This window comes from Vipera ursinii, assembly GCF_947247035.1.
Source record: "Vipera ursinii genome assembly, chromosome: 3".
NCBI classification, from domain to species: domain Eukaryota; kingdom Metazoa; phylum Chordata; class Lepidosauria; order Squamata; family Viperidae; genus Vipera; species Vipera ursinii.
In genome coordinates, this window is record NC_139516.1 from 176,794,103 (window position 1) to 176,811,036 (window position 16,934).

Here is a 16,934-nt window from a genome sequence, read left to right on the forward strand (position 1 = left end):
TCTGCTCTGTCACCCAGCATTTTTTTCCAAAGTGCAGCTTTTTGGAATGTGCGAGGAATGGTGTGACATTTCAAGAACTGCTATCAATATGCATCCACAGGTACAGTTACGTCCTGTACAATAAATCATCCATCCTTTGTGTTCAAATAAACATTAGAGGACCTTTCAGTAGCAACTCCTTATCTCGTCTAGGCAGGATTAAAAGATACGCTCCTCAAAGCCCAACTGGATATATTTTGCTTGCAAGCTTGTTTAAATTATTTTTACTGGATATAAACATTCATTTCTTTCTAATTTCAGAAAGGGGAAACAATGTTCTCATTTTAGGAATGCTAACTCATCACCCATCCCCGCCTGCAGCATTTACTCTCTCACTCAAATGCTGCATTCTTTTAAATTTACTTTAAAAAAAAACCCCAACACCCTGAACTGGAACTATGAGAGATTTATTATGGAAAGTTACAGCAAGGAGAAATGTGTGCCAACCTTCCCCCTCCCGCTGCTTCAGTGATTCAAGCATTGCCTCTGCAAAGTCAGTGTGCCGTTAAGGTAGGTAAGTTACGCACACAGTCTCCATCGTTCTTTGTGCTATTATGTTGACTGGAAGCTGTGCAGTTGCCTTATTTGCATCTTTTCCTGTATTGGCATATCAAGTGAAAAAGAGATTGCTGGGGTGGGGTAGGGTGAAAGAAAAGAAATCCACTAGCTTTTAACAAATGATATTGTATTGAAAGCCTAGCTTTTAATAAAACCACATGTTGGAAATTTTAGTCGCCTGTAATGGTTGATGCTTCTCTTTTCTCTGGAGCAGATTGGCTTGGGCTGCATTTTCTTAACCTAGATTCACGTTAAAAGGGGTGGCAGTTTAAAAATGCACTGCCCAGTGTTGCTGACTAATACAACCCAGCCTCATTCTTCCAGCTTCTTGCAACTCCCTCCCCCCATCATCTTACAATGCAAAGTCACCGTACCAGTAACGTGGGCCAGATTTTGTTTGGTTTGATTAAGAAACCTCGGCAAGGAGAAGGGCAGGGAAGGAGTCCTCTTGAAACTCCCCCATCCCAGCTGAGCTCGCAGACAACCACTTTCTAGCTAAATTAGAAATGTCAGAAAATGCCATGAAGGGGAATGCATTCCACGAAGACTATTGTGGCTTGCTGGCTTCCTCTCATTCTCTCTCATCCTTCATAACATTAGCACCATATAGATTTAATAACGAGATGACTGGCAACATTTTGATGATGGAGCAGTTTCTATGATCTGCAAAAAAGACAGCATCTGCTTTTCCCATGTACCAATTAATTATTGATGCAACTGAAGCTGCAAGAACACTTTTCTTCTTTTACTATAAGGAAGAAAAAAGGTTGAACTTTTTTCCAAACGGAGAAGAATTATATCATCCTGACCTTGGAAGGTGTGTTTGCCTGTGTGTGTATTGTATTGCATAATGCACGTGCATGCACACATACATACACACAACATATTTTGTTCTTTTCTTCTCATCACTATCTCTGCCAAGCAGGACACTGCTGTGAAATTGTCACTCTTATCTCCGATTTCTATTTTCAATCTGTGCTTTATTAGTGCTTAAAAAAACAAAACCCAGCACAATTCTCTATTTACTGTTCCATATAACAGCTTTCTTCCCAGTGCCTTTTTTTACAGTGAAATCTTCTGCTGTATGAAAGAGCACTTCTAAATATATAAGGTTTATTTGTTGCTGCTTATAATCCAGTTCATAAGGGGTGTTTGTTTCTTTCTCAGGTTACCTGGAATGAAATGTTACTCATTGATCTAATGTGATATCTTTATCGTGGGAAAATCATACCCCATATTTAGCATTCTCCAAATATTTCATTTTCAAAAGAACACATGTATATATTTTATACCTTTGTAAATAGAACAAAGTTTGCAATCACCTACTTCGCCATTGGCGATTAATCTAAAAAATATCAAATAATTCACTGCCCCATGCTATTCACATATCACTTGCTACCATCTGTGCTTCTCAGCAGCAGCAAATGATGGGTAATTAACTCAGTGCTTTTGTCTTTCTTCCTCCAAATGTCTGACACATATATGGATTTGGTTCTCGCTTATATCGCTTTCCTTCTCCCCTCCCAATTTCTTTTCCCCTCTTCATATATACCAGAGAAGAAAATAGTGGACCAGACTGGGGTGGGGGAGAGGAAGGAAAATTTAAAAAAAGCAGCAATACGTTGCAGAGGAAGAAGAGAACCACCCGTCCCCAACCTCCATCAAATGCTAAATCTAAGAAGGCGAGTATCTCGCCTGACCTTTTGCTCTCCTTAATATCAAAAGAAAAAAAGGAGTTGACAGTGGACAATGGCTGCTTCGAATGCGGAGGCTACCTCCTCTAAAGCTTTGGGGTCAAGGTCAAGATGCAACCATGAAGAAAAGGATTTGCAAGCTTTTCTGTCAGCTGAAGCATGAAGGGGAAGCATGAAAGTGGGGCCATATTCAAGGAAAGTAGCAAGCCTGGATACAAGCTAGTGATCTTTCAAATTATATATTCTTTTCTAAGGTGGTGGAGCACCTTAGCGCAGGACAATTGTCTGGATATGCAATCTTGTTGTTCTAAGGAAGGGAAAAAGAACAGATATCCAGTGTCATATTTTCAGCACATTCAAGACTTTGAAAATATCCCTTTGGTCGATTTAATGTGACACATTTATATACGGGAGGAGGGTGCAGATGGGGGACAGAAAAACCTGGTGTAAAAAGAATTTTCATTCTCGAAATCTGCTAGCAAAATATGTTTCACATTTCAGGGGTGTTGATAGTCTTAAACAAACTGTAATTACATTAAAAATACAATTGAAAAGCCCCACGGCACAGGGATAAATACAAGAAGTGGCCAGAAATAGATCAATGACTTTGGAAGCTTATTGGATTATCTTGGACCAGGTGTTATTTCTTGATTTTAACCAACTCGGAAGGTTGTTATTAGAAAAGAGATGGAGGAGGAGATGCTACACTGAGTTTATTAGAGGAAGAGCACAGTAATAAACATTGGGTGCATTGTTTTGTATAGGTTCTGGTAGGAAAAGAGCATGTCCTAAATATGTGGTATGGGTAATACTATTTCCTGCTGCAATTTTTCCCAGACTGGTACTCTTTAGATGTACTGGAATTTAGCATTCAGTACCTCTAGAAGATATTTGTTAGGGGAAGATTGATCTATTACAATATAATAATAATAATAATAATAATAATAATAATAATAATAATAATAATAATAATAATAATAATAATAATAATAATAAAAATCCTAGAAGCAATAAATAAAGCTTTGGTGAAGCTTCACATCAATTACCAATGTATAACAAAGCATGAAGATTTGGCCTTTTGCTTTCAGAAAGTCCACGTAGGGGGAGATTATTTCTTCACCTTCCTCTTCTCAGCAACTGGTTTTAATGGTATCTTACTCTGAATAAATAAATTATATTTAAATATTAAGATAGTAGCTACATCCATGTTCCATGAAGCTTATGGTCTATCAGAACTGTGTGCAACTATTTGAATGATGGTGCAGTAAATATGAATATTGACATTAGATCTTCACTGTGGGTGTATGTATAGCTTTATCAATTATATTTACAACATATATCTTTGAAATTATCAAACATGTGTAAAATTTATCCACATTTTATTAGAATTTGTGAGTTTCTTGCTTTAAATGAAAACTAAGCAGATTTCTCCATTACTCTGTGCTTCTTCCCAATTCTGATATTAGAACAAGGGAAAGAGAGGAATCAATATATTTAACCCCAACCCACATCAACTATAGAAATTGTGACTATCATGTGAAGAAGATGGATTCCAGAACCAAGTTGCTTTTAATTTATTTTCAACTACCCTACTTTCTGAAAGCTGCTGCAAAACAATGCTTTAGTGCAAAAACTTATTATACATGGATCTTGATTTTGCACTAAAAGTAGCAAACAAAAATATGCATTTTGCAAAAAATCTGTTTATTTTTGTACTTGCAAAAATATGGTTTAAAAAACAAAGTTTATGTCTTCTGTCATATATGTTTAATTTGTATATTTACTATTGTACTTTTAATTATAACATACACTCTCACTCTTTCTTGTTAGATGCAGTTTTCTAATCCCAGCATGAAAATACAAAACAGGAGCTTCTGTAGTCTACATCCCACACACATTTGCAGTATTTTCCATCCCACACACATTTTCAGTATTTTCCATTGCAATTATCCACATATGTTTCTCCAAAGCCTTTTCAAACTGCAGTGCAGGCTTCTCTTCTGCATAGGCATATTGTTTGGCATGCATTCAACTTTCCTGAATTGGGTAGGATCTTCTTCTTCTTGTGCCATATCTGTTATCGGACATTGGCGATCATGTTGGCGATCCTGTGCTGCTGAGTTTTGTCCAAACCAGTCCTTAGATTTTGAAGCCATGAAGTTCTTCCTCTGCTTGGACCTCGTTTGCCTTCAATCTTTCCCTGGAGGATTAAATGGAGTATGCCATATTTTTCTGGGTGTCGCATCACATGTCCAAAATATTCTAACTTTCATTTTATAATTGTTTTCATGATTTATGCTGATGATACCCAGCTTTTTCTTTCTACCCCGAACCAATCCAGTGATGCCCTCAACGTGATGTCCCGTTGCCTGGAGGCGGTTCGGGTTTGGATGGGGAGGAACAGGCTTTGACTCAATCCTGCCAAGACTAAGTGGCTGTGCATACTGGCATCTCGGGAGAACCAGTTTTGTCCATCATTAACTATGGGGGGTGAGGTGTTACCCCCCCATTGATAGGGCTCGCAATTTAGGCGTCCTCCTGGATTCACAGCTCAGTTTAGAAGACCACAGTACCTTGCTGTGACCAGGGGGGCTTTTGCCCAGGTTTGCCTGGTGCGCCAGTTGCAGCCCTATCTGGACCGAGATGCCCTACGCACAGTCACTCATGCGCTTGTTACCTCTCGGTTAGACTGCTGCAACCCTCTGTACATGGGGCTGCCCTTAAGGACCACTCAGAGGCTTCAGCTGGTGCAGAATGCAGCCACACGAGTTGTGATGGGAATCTCCCGATACTCCCATGTAACACCTCTTCTCCGTGAGCTGCATTGGCTTCCAGTTGCCCTCCGGGTGAGATTCAAGGTGCTGGTGATGACCTATAAAGCCCTAAATGGCTTTGGTCCGGGATATCTGAGGGAACACCTGCTGCCGGCATCAACTTCCCATCGTCCTGTGCGCTCCCATAGAGAGGCCCTCCTTAGAGTGCTGCCGGTTAGGGAGTGCCGGCGGGTGATCCTCAGAGGGAGGGCATTCTCTGTGGGCGCGCCTGCCCTTTGGAATGATTTACCTGTGGAACTCTGGACCGTCCCCGATCTGCGTTCATTTCGCCGGGACCTGAAAACCTGGCTTTTCGATTTATCAGGCCTGGACTGAAGGGGTTTTAGCTTTTTAAATATTGTTTTAATTGTTGGGCTTAATTAATTTAATTTATTTTAGTTTTATATTATCTTTTATATTGTATTTTATGCTGCCCTGTAAACCGCCCTGAGTCCTTCGGGAATAGGGCGGTATAGAAATCTAATTAAATAAATAAATAAATAAATAAATAAATTTCCCTTGGGTTTCCCAGGTGGCTTATCACCTCCTCATTTCTGATCTTGTCAACCCAGCTTATATGTAACAGCCACCTATAAATCCACATTTCAAATGCTTCTATTCTCTTCAGGTGGCCTTCTGTCAGAGACCAACTCTCTACTCCATAGAGCAGGACAGAAAAAATATAACATCTGACAAGCCTGATTTTCAATCTTAGGCTTATGTCGTGACTGCAGAAGACCTTTTTCATTTTGAAGAATGCTGTTGGAGTTTTCTCTGTCCTTGTATTTACTTCATTGATCATGTCCCAGCTTTCATGTAAATTAGAACCAAGGTGGGATGCAGGAATTTATCCTATTGCCTTGCATTTTCAATAATACCAAGGTCCCTGGGTTGCATGAACTCAGATGAGAAAAATAGAGAAACTCCATGATTGTAGAGAAAATGTCACCAAACTATCTATGTGACTTCTTGACTTCCTCCAAGTTCTGTATTCCCTTTTCAATCAAATACATTTCTTGTTCAATACAATGACTTGATTCTGTCATTTAATGAAGGAATGAATAAATGTAAATTACCAATTTCTGCAATCTTTTGGTGGAAATCATTCTGATACTGATAATCTGGCATCCTTCCCTCTCCCTCTCCCCTCCCCCTTCCTCTCCCCCTTCCCTTTCCTTCCCTCCCTTCTTCTCTTCCATCTCTTCTCTCCCCTCCCCCCCTCCCCTCTCCCATCCCATCCTCCTCCATTCCCCCTTCTCTTTTCCTGTCAACAATTGATAAGTAATAAAAGTCAGTTTGTACAAATTACACTTTTAATGGAAAATAGATGTATTGCAATGAATCGGGCAATCAAATGCAGCTTCTCACAGCCAGGAGACAAACTGCAAGAGTGAGAGCAATAATTCCCTCAGAGAAACCAATGCACTGTGCTTTTCACTGAGTCAGTACTTGGCAATTTGATGACCTAGTATCTTTTCATTGAAAGAAAAGAAGGAGAGCCCAGAAAATTAATGGATGCTAAAATAGGCACAGAGTACCTGGCAGGTTTTGCTCACTGACTGCAATAGGCAAACCCTAGAATGACAACAGTTTGATGGAACAGAAAAAAAATATTAAAATTATTATTGTAATGAATGGAACACACACATACACACAATTTAGTTACGTAGATTAGGAGACAAACAGAGTTATTGCAAGCTTTTTTCATGCACGTAGGTTTTTAAAAAGGATGCAAATTACCTCTTCCCTCACAACCTTGCTGGTCTTTGTGTAGTAACATTGTAAGAAAAACTATAGCTTAATAGAAGGAAAACAGATCCTTCTCCTCTTTTCTCTTCACTCTTTCTTCCTCCTTTGCCTTCTTTTCTGCAGGCTGTCTCTTGATTGGCAGCAATTCTTTCACTGCATTCAACAAAAACTCAACTGGCTATTCTAAAACCATCATCCTGAAGGAATGAGCAAAACATGGGATCTCTGATAGCTCTCTTGAATTTTCTCAAGGACATCAGGAGGGAGAGACAGGTGTCAAAATGCTGGCCTGCAGGCCGGATGTGTTACCAGGAAACCACACCCACCCCATTGCCAGCAATGGTGAAACGTTGCGTGACGTCACGTGATGTCGTGAGTTTGACATAGGAAGATATTGTTGGTAGGTTGTTTCCATTAGCTGTCCCCTCTGCCACTCAGAGTGTTTTCTTCATTTCTTTAATGGTCAGATTGGAGGTGATTGATCTGCCCATTTATTGGAAGGCACCCAGCAGATCATCAGTTTCAAGTCCCTGGAAATCAAATAGTTAAGGGTTGGGGTGGATTGCTGCCTTTAAAATGTGGTTTTTAAGGAGAATCTTGAGAATGTCTTGGAGTCACGAAGGAATAAATCTTGAAGTCCTAGGGATAGCACAAAAGAAAAGAAACTGCAGAAAAAAGAAGGAAATCTGAGCTATTTAAGTTCTAATGTAGGAGTAATTCTATACAAAGGGCCCTGCTTGCACCTGACATTACTAGAAAGAGCAGTGGAGGAAAAAGAAGCAGGAGCCAACAAAGAAACACTTGAAATTGCAGTATATATATACATACATATATATATATTGGACTGCTCCAAATCATGAAGAATGTGCAAGAACATCACAGAGGCAGATATAGTGAAGACTAATGGTAATCAGTCTTCTGAAAGGAGGATACACTTGAACTGAACTGAACTGAGAGCAAACTTAATTTATTGGATTAGTTACATCTATTTGTGGGATTCTTGGTGGCTTCTGAGATTGATTATTTTCTTGAAGATGTTCCATTATCCAAGCAGGTGAAGTCATCAGCCTCATACTAATGATGTTACCTAGTTGAGTAATGAAAAGTTTGTAAGCATACAACAAAGCTCAAACAGCATCAAGAACTCCATAGTTCAACCCTGAGCTAAATTTACTGTCTTCTACTGTTTAATGTTTATATCTCATTTTTTCTAGGAATAAAAAGCAGCATATATAGTTATTTCACCTCCGTATTTTACAACTTGAAATAGTAAGTTGGACTGAGAGAGAAAGAATGATTTACACAATCACTCAGTGAATTTTCATGGCAGTGGTTAACCTGAACCCCAGTTGTAGCCCAATCTCTAAACCATTAGACTGTGTTGGCTCTTTCCCAATCATGTAAAAATTTCTTAGTCACTTGAAACTGCTGGATACACACACACACACACACACACACACACACACAGAGAGAGTGAGTTTGAATTAAGATTCTAGCATGGCCTACAATAAACATGATGTAGAGAACTGATAAAAAAATCTTCAGTGAGAAAACTCGTCAGTATATAGCTTTGCACTGCATAAGAAAAATGATAAAGGAATTATAAATAGAATACTTCTCATGCATAGCTATTTTTCTTCATGCTTTTACAGATGTGTAAAATCAAGATGAAGAAGAAGTAGAAGAAATAATCCACTGCCTTTATATGATCAATGAAAAATGTGCAAGGAGTGATTGAGAGCAAATAAAAGAAAGCAAATATAATATTTCATTTCCCCCTATATCTCTGAGCAGTCTGCTATACAAATTCAGGACAGCCTCCTTAAAGAAAGGGAAAAAAATCAAGTCATTCAAGATTACCCTACTTACAAATGAGTAACAGATTACCTTCCTTGACAATGAAGTACAATAGCACCACTGATCTGAAACTGAATTCTTCTCTTGGCATGCTTTAATTTTATTTTGAGACCTTTTCTGAGCTAGTGACGAGTTGATTAAAGAGGAATTGTCTCTCCCACCCCTTTCTTTCTTTCTCTCTCACACACAGACTTGATTGCAAGCATAAGAAACGGGGAATAATTTTTTTGTAGGCAATCTTTTCTGAGCTAAAATTGCCAGGCTACTTGTGTTTAGTTCATTTGCCCACATTGTTAATATTTTAAAATAGCAGAAAGAACAAGGTTGATGGCATGAGTATGCATGCATGGATGTTTCATGTACCCACAGAGTTTTTGATGTTTATTCACATATTATTGCCAACAACAGTTTCTTGGGAATCAATGAGAGGTACAAATTACAGTGGCCAATGCAAACAATACTATGAAAAGCAATAAATCTCTTATCATTACCACCACTAATACCATCTTCATTACCATCACATCTGGAGCCCACACTTTAAAGAAATGAAATCGCAAAGGTCTTCCAGATAATCAAGCTTCTCGAAGATCATAAAAAATGAGAAGCACTCTTATATTTATTCCAGAGGAGAAGAATCCTCATAGAGAATGGTTGCTCTCAGGCCTCTCATCTTACCTCTTGGTAATTGGGCATTCCCTATTCATGTTCACTGGACAGGTGAACATCTGGGATAGGTAGCCTCATAGATACAGTCACAGAGGACTTGTAAGTCCATCATTGAACTCAGAAGCACCCCAGTAGTTACCAAGTCTCCTGATGCATAATTGCTACTACACCTTTACTTATCTTGCAGTTCCACTGAAATGTGGCTAGACAAATTTCAGTGAAATGTAGTTTCTGATCCTCACCCAACCAAATCTGCCCTATCACCCACAGTTTCATCATGACCAAAGTTAAATTGGTTGTTTGTCAAATGCATCAGCTTAAGCTTGAGTCACTATTTTGGCTCATGAAATTATATTGGGGAATCTGAAATAGAGATGAGCAAATAATTTCTGAACTATATTTTTTTAGAATGGTTCACCACCCATTTACTACCATACACTGTTTCCATGCCTTCCAGAAAGTGAGGAAAGTGGGGCCCCACATCACCACTGGGGTAGAGTGTTCCACAGGGCAAGGGCAACGGCAGAGAAAGTTCTCTATCTGGACTCTAACAGACAGATTCTTTGGCTGACAGAGGTTTCAATATACCTTCCCTGCCTGATCATGAGGTGCAGGCTGATGAAATGGACTTCCTTCTCTTGTGCCTCCTTCCATCATCTACTCCTTTCCCCCCCTCAATTTCCTACTTTGCTTTCACTCAAACTTTCCCAATGTATTGTCTCACTTCAAGGGGGGAAGGTCCCGCCTCCTCAGCTCCCTCATCAATAATAGAGTAAGATAGCTCTTTCCTATTTTTTCTTTTGATTGATCTTAGCCTACCATGCTTACTGTCAATTCAAAATTCTGCAGTCCATTTTAAGCAACACAGAATCAAACTCTCCTCAGCCATATTCACAGTTTTCTACACAACTTTCTACTTCAATATTATCCATAATTTAATGCCCACAAAGTATAATTCCAGTTAAAGAACCTCCTGTAACCTTTCAGCACATCATTCAGATAATTCCTTTTAACCTCTCCTTTTCCTCCTTGTCTTGTCTTTTTTCCCTTCATCTCTTTTCCTTCCTTCTTCCCGGTTCTTGCACTTCCTAATCCAAATGCTTTGGCAACCACTTTAGCTGCCACCACTGTTTCTTGACACATTTTCTACTATGCCTGCTGAGTGAGTTACATGTAACAATTCATGTACTGATTTTCAGTTATAATACTTATGCCAATGCAGCCGTCCCCGAGTCCACTTGAATTCCAGCTTTCAGGCCAATTCAGCTTTCCAGGTTGTGGCATTGGCCCTCAGTCTCCCAGTGAAACATGGACTTTATGAAAGTTGTCCAGTAAAACCTGCAGTGTAAGGACAGCAAGCCCTCTACACTTTTTTCTTTAAATATCAGTTCTTTAGATAAATTCCTTTCCAGATTCAATTTCGTCCACAAACTCTTCTCTTCCTTCGTTTCTCCTTCTAGTACACAGTTCTCCTGAATTCCATTAATTCAATGACTGATAACAATCAGACCAGATCTATTAAAACTTCCAATCTTACTTTTATGTTCCACTAAAATAATTTATATAAAATATCACAAGTTAACTTATAATTGTAAAAACATAAATTATGTTTTAAAATGCAAAGGAAGACATTCATGTATAATAAATTATTGATTTTATTTCCCAGGGAAGATATAGATAAGGCAAAAGAGTCCATGTGTATTTAAAATCCCAGTTTTACATAACATTTCATTACCAGAGATTTGTATTGCTTGCTCAATCTGGTAACACTAATTATTTTCTCCACTTAGTTCATGTTAACTATCACTTTTAAAATTTAATTTTACATCTAAGTAGGAATATCATGGGGTAGACTGTTCATCAATACAGATTTGGTATAATGATATTCACATTATAAGCAATTTCTGAATAGAATCAAAATGAATTCATGTTATTCAGCATTCTAAATAAATATTTATAACAATGATATCCTACAGAATAAAATGAAAAATAGAATTATGTTGGCTTTCACAACAATTGTGGTTTCTTTGACATCTGCACATTCATAGATTCCTGTCCACTGACTCTTTCCTGAATGAACTCCATCTATGAATTTTTATATGCCTGGAAGCTTCCCAGCTCATATATTCTAATGGCAAGGAATCTCGTAAAATAAGTGAGTAGACCCACCCCATGCCCTATGGTCTGCCAGATGCTTTATATTTGCTTCTGATTTCACAGTTATGGTCCAATAGCAAAACCCAGTGATTAACTTATATTAACTGAATCCCAAAACCTAGAACTCCTGCTTAAGGCTATGTCACTTGTATACTGGGAAGAAGATAAAAACATCATGGAGACTTGGAAAGAAAAAGAAATAAGTCTACAAAAAGAAAAAAAAGATGAAATGAATTAAGTGACCTACTGGATTGTTATATATATATTTATCTAAGTGACAATATCTCCAAAGGATGTCATTTATTATTATACAATGCAATGTATACTAATTCTTCTATCTAGCTTTCCAGGCTCCCACATTTTAAATGAAATGCCAAGGGATTTTCTCTCTTTGGGCCATTTTCAAAGTGTACTCTACTATCTTGCAACAATAAAAATTAAACTAAAAATCTGAAAGTCAGAAGGAATTTAAAAAAAAGGAAACTTTTTTTAAGAAATCAGAGAATAGATTTTATCCTGTTATCTCTAAAAGAATGCAAATGACTAGCAAATGACTAGCAAGAATGCAAATGACCAGCAAGGAGTATAAATCCTTCCATTCCTCACCATCCAGTCAGAGCTGAAGAAGGTTCTTGGATGAGAAGCAAAATGTCTTCAAAGAAAAACAAGAAAGTCCAGTTGCCTCCTGAAAAAATACCTTTGGGATAACTGTGACCTGGAAGACTAAGAATTTCCATATACATTTCATCCTTTTACTATTAGGAGTCATAGCGACTAGGCCTCTGATTCGATTTCAGTTGGAGATTCGAAATTTAAAATGGCATGGTTCAGTCTAAGTTTATGATCTGAGGGCTAACAAATTAGGTTCAATCTATGTAAAGATTTGAACATCAATTAAAAAACTTTGACCATAGACCACAATCGGAAAGCATCATAATGTTTGCAGCTATCTGGTCAGTGCAGAACAGGAATAAAGTAGTACAGATGATAGTTTCCAGTGGAATTCATTCTGAAAAATTTCCCATACATCTCTCTTAAGGAAAATACAGCATGGATGAAGACCACAAATTACCAAGGCATTGGGGGTGTGTGGTGACCTAGGCACAAGTATACAAATAATTAAGTGAACTGTTATGATATGTTTTGGTGATTTTAACAAAATCTTGGTAAAACTTTTCAACTATGCGGATACTTCAGGAAGACTTTAATTTGTCCACACAAAACTTGTATATTACTCTAACCTACAAATAATAACTTTCAAAAACTATTTAAAATATACAGTTAAGTGCTTATTTATCCAGAAATTCTAAGCTTAATATAAGCTGAAAAATGACACTTGACTTGTTGTGGGTAGTGATATTTTACTATCTCTGAGCATTTTAAGAATTTAGGGTGGTTGTCATATCTGGCTGAAAGAACTAGCTGACTTGGGTGAAATATCAACTTTGACAGAACTCATTAGCAGAACTTGACTTTCTTCTGAACAGAGTTCCCAAGAATGACTGTTGACCACATAGGTTGCTGTAACTTTGCTGCCTCTGGTTAATACATTTATAGGAAAGTAAGAGTTAGCTTAAATGGTTGCTTGCATGGCTATGCAGGAAAAGATTAAAAGAGAAATTTATTATTCCATTAGCTCACAGTATAGAAAAATTAAAAGAGACTTGGGAAAATGAATGTTGCCTCCAATACTGTTAGCTTTGCTACCCCAAAAGAACTTAAATAGGTAAAAGTTTAATAAAGTGATAAAACTCCTTAGTGGCAATTCAAGTCAGTATTAGCAGGGCTTTTTTGTCATAGAATGCACTGGAACGGAGGTCTGGCACCTTTTTTGATGGATTTTCCAGAGTTGCCTTGAACAAAATCCTAGTCTTTTAGATACACTAAAAATTGAAGGATTTTTGTTTTCAACTACAAAGGTAAACCTTGTAGGGTAGGCAAGGCAGGTTGTATGATGTGTGTGAGTGCCAGCACTTTTTTTTGTTTACAAAAAAAACACTGAATATCAGAGACCCTATAATATATTAATCAAGTTGGCCCCCAGAATTCCCCATAGGTAGAAGCAAAATTTCAAAATTGTATATTTACACAATCAGTAGCAGCACTCAGCGATACAAAGCATTTTAAACCATTTGACTGACTAGATTCACTGCTTTGAAGCAGGTCAGTACTTTGATTCTCAAATCTGCTTTGATGGGGTGATTACCATACCATTAAATTTTATTGTTGCGTTGGCTTTGCCTATCACTCCCGTGCACTGCTGTGAAGTGATTGTGTGAAACAGTGAATAAATTAGTAATAAATAAATAATATTTTGTCAAATTGGAGAAACCCTTTTATTTACTGGTCCAGCTTCTATTCTATTCTATTCTCTCTCTCTCCCTCCCTCCCTCCCTCTCTTCCTTTTCCCTAAGCATAATTATAATCCATCACCAAGGTTAGCATGTAGGTAGAAGACTAAATGCTTCCATTTTTTCTTGCATCATTCTCAGAAAAAAGTGTATGAAATTTGACATTATAGCCTGCACATAGAAATGTTTGCTGCAGAATAACTGTATCATTTGGTCACTGTGGTAGTTAGACAGAAAAAGAGGATAGGATTTGCTCTTGTCCTATTGTTTTGCATACCTTACCTTTCATCTGAAGAGGCAAACATTGCCCTTATTAAATGAAAGGAACAGACAGTTCCTTGCATGTTTGCCAACATAAGCAAGATCAAATGATTGCTCATTAGGAAGACACCCAATTATTTCTCCTTTTTTACCAATTAGGAAAATAATGTCAGCTTTATGATTCCTTTGCAAAGGTTTATGACCTATTATCAGGCACCTGCACAAAGACACTGCTGATCAAAAACCTGGACTTTATTTTAACACGGGAGACATGGAACTGGAGTATCTCTGATAATTTTTATGAAGACTGCTTTGCTCCTGTCTCATTTCTCTAACTGGGGAAGAAATGAAATATGCAATTTTAAAACAAAGTCATATTTTTTTCTTCAGATTTCACTGATAAAGTTTTATTTAGCAGTTAGAATGTGGCCACTCTTGGTTATTTAAATCTTGGAAGAACTCCTAAAATTAATATGAAGTTAAAACATAAAGGTAAAGGATCCCCCGCACATGTGTGCTAGTCGTTTCCAACTCTAGGGACCAGTGCTCATCTCCGTTTCAAAGCCGAAGAGCCAGCGCTTGTCCGAGGACGTCTCTGTGGTCATGTGGCCAGCATGACTAGACGCCAAAGGTGCATGGAACGCTGTTATCTTCCCACCGTAGTGGTCCCTATTTTTCTATTTGCATTTTTATGTGCTTTCAAACTGCTAGGTTGGCAGAAGCTGGGACGAGTAACAGGCACTCACTCTGTTACACGGCACTCAGGATTCGACCCGCCAAACTGCCGACCTTCTGATCGACAAACTCAGCGTCCTAACCCACTGAGCCACCGCGTCCCTTTTAGTTAAAACATACGTCTACTTTATTTCACTCCTTAGAAGCATGAAGGCAAAGCAGTTTCACAAACATGTTTGCTCAAAGGATCATTAAAACAATGTCGGGTTTTTTTATTTTTTGGGGGGATGTTGAACGATGCAGTTGTTGTTTTTCCTTTCTGTTACATTCTATCACTCTGAAGACTTTCCAGTTACAGGTATCCTTGACTTACAACAAGTCACTTAGTGACTGTTCAGGGTTATGGTAGATTTCGCCTGGGGTCTTACAAACCAGTTCCAAAGTTCTAAAAGCCACCATCTTCCACAGTTACATGACCACATGTCAGGAGCTTGGCAACCAGCATTTGTGGCTTTCTGCAGAATCCCATGGTCACATGACCACATTTTATGCCATTATTGCTGAAACCTTGCATTTGCTTCCAGATTTTGGCAAAACTGGTCCATAGCAAATAATTGGTTCTCTTTAACAACTGCCCATTTTCTTAACGCCTGTATTATATGTAGTTAACAACACTGTTTAAAGTAAGGAACGCGTGTCAGCTCCTTTTGACAGCTGACAGCCGCACACACGGTTTCAGTTGACAGCTCCACACGCGGTTACAGTTGACAGCTGAGTTGACAGCTACACACATGGTCCGCACGGATTGGGTAGAGCTAGAATGGCGGGAAGTATTCGAGGGCAGGGATTGGCTAGCCTACAGCTGGCATCCCTATATAAGGGGGAGATTGTCCCCTACTTGTTCGTTCCTGTGAGGCAAATAAAAGAGCTGTTTTGAGCCGAAGCCTGCTGTCCTCCTTCTTATCAGAACCTGCTGCGAACGACACAATGCCTGTCACAAAAAGGTTGTAAAATTGGATAGTTGATCTGTTTGATGGCTGTCATACTTACAACCATAATGAACAGGTTCCATATGGTCATAAATCGAGGGTTATCTGTAGCCACAGTTTCCAGTCTAAAAAAAAAAGCCTATTGAATATTTATCTTACAACATGTTCCTCTGGGACTTAATGAGAAGCCTGGGAGACTCCATACTGTTTGAGAGATGATGGGAAAGCAGGACGTTCATATACATCCCATAATTATCTTATATATAAATAATTGTAAAGGCAGTGTCTGCCACCCATGGGAAATATACTGGAATTCTCTCTCTTTTAGAATAAACATGTTGTCTTAATAACTGAAAGAAAACTGTAAAAACAACGCAAGAGAATCTTTTTGCAAGGTGCTAATCAAAGCCTCATGCTTGTGAATTAATAGCAAGATCTTAAGTGAAAATGAAAGTTAAAGGTGGTGATATCTGACTAAAGAAAACAAGCCCATGTATATTCTACAACAGGAACCCAATATCCAGAAAAGCAAGTTAATTTCAACATTGAAAGTAGATGGTTAGATATAGTTATACAATATAACAAGAACAGTAACAATTCCACAGCCATATACTGAAAATGTGGACCTGAGATACTGCTTTGGGGGAAAAAATGAGTTGCTTTAGTGGGGAAACTATAAGGAGGAAGGAGTATTATGCCTGTTTGTTACCTTATTCTTTTATTTATAAAGTAATAAAGGGATAAAAATCCATCCATCTATCCAACCAACCAACCAACTAACCAACCAACTGCCCTATTAAAAGAATTGCTCTCTGGTTCAGCTGTGCCTACAGGATTTTGTTTCTTTTGATCAGGGGTCTTCAAACGTGGCCCTTTTATGACAGGCATGCTGGCTGAGGAATTCTGGGAGTTGAAGACCACAAGTTTGAAGACCCCTGCTTTTGATCAACGGAAGAATTATTGCAAGGTTACAGCACAAATTCTGCCTCTTTTAGGGGGGCAACATTGCAATGCCTGTAGAAAAGAGGCAGAGTTTCCATCATAGTGCTGCAAAATTGTTTTGACCAAATTGATTCTTTGTTTCTGGCACACCATGGGTACTGCTCCCCCTTTCTCTGTTTGCTA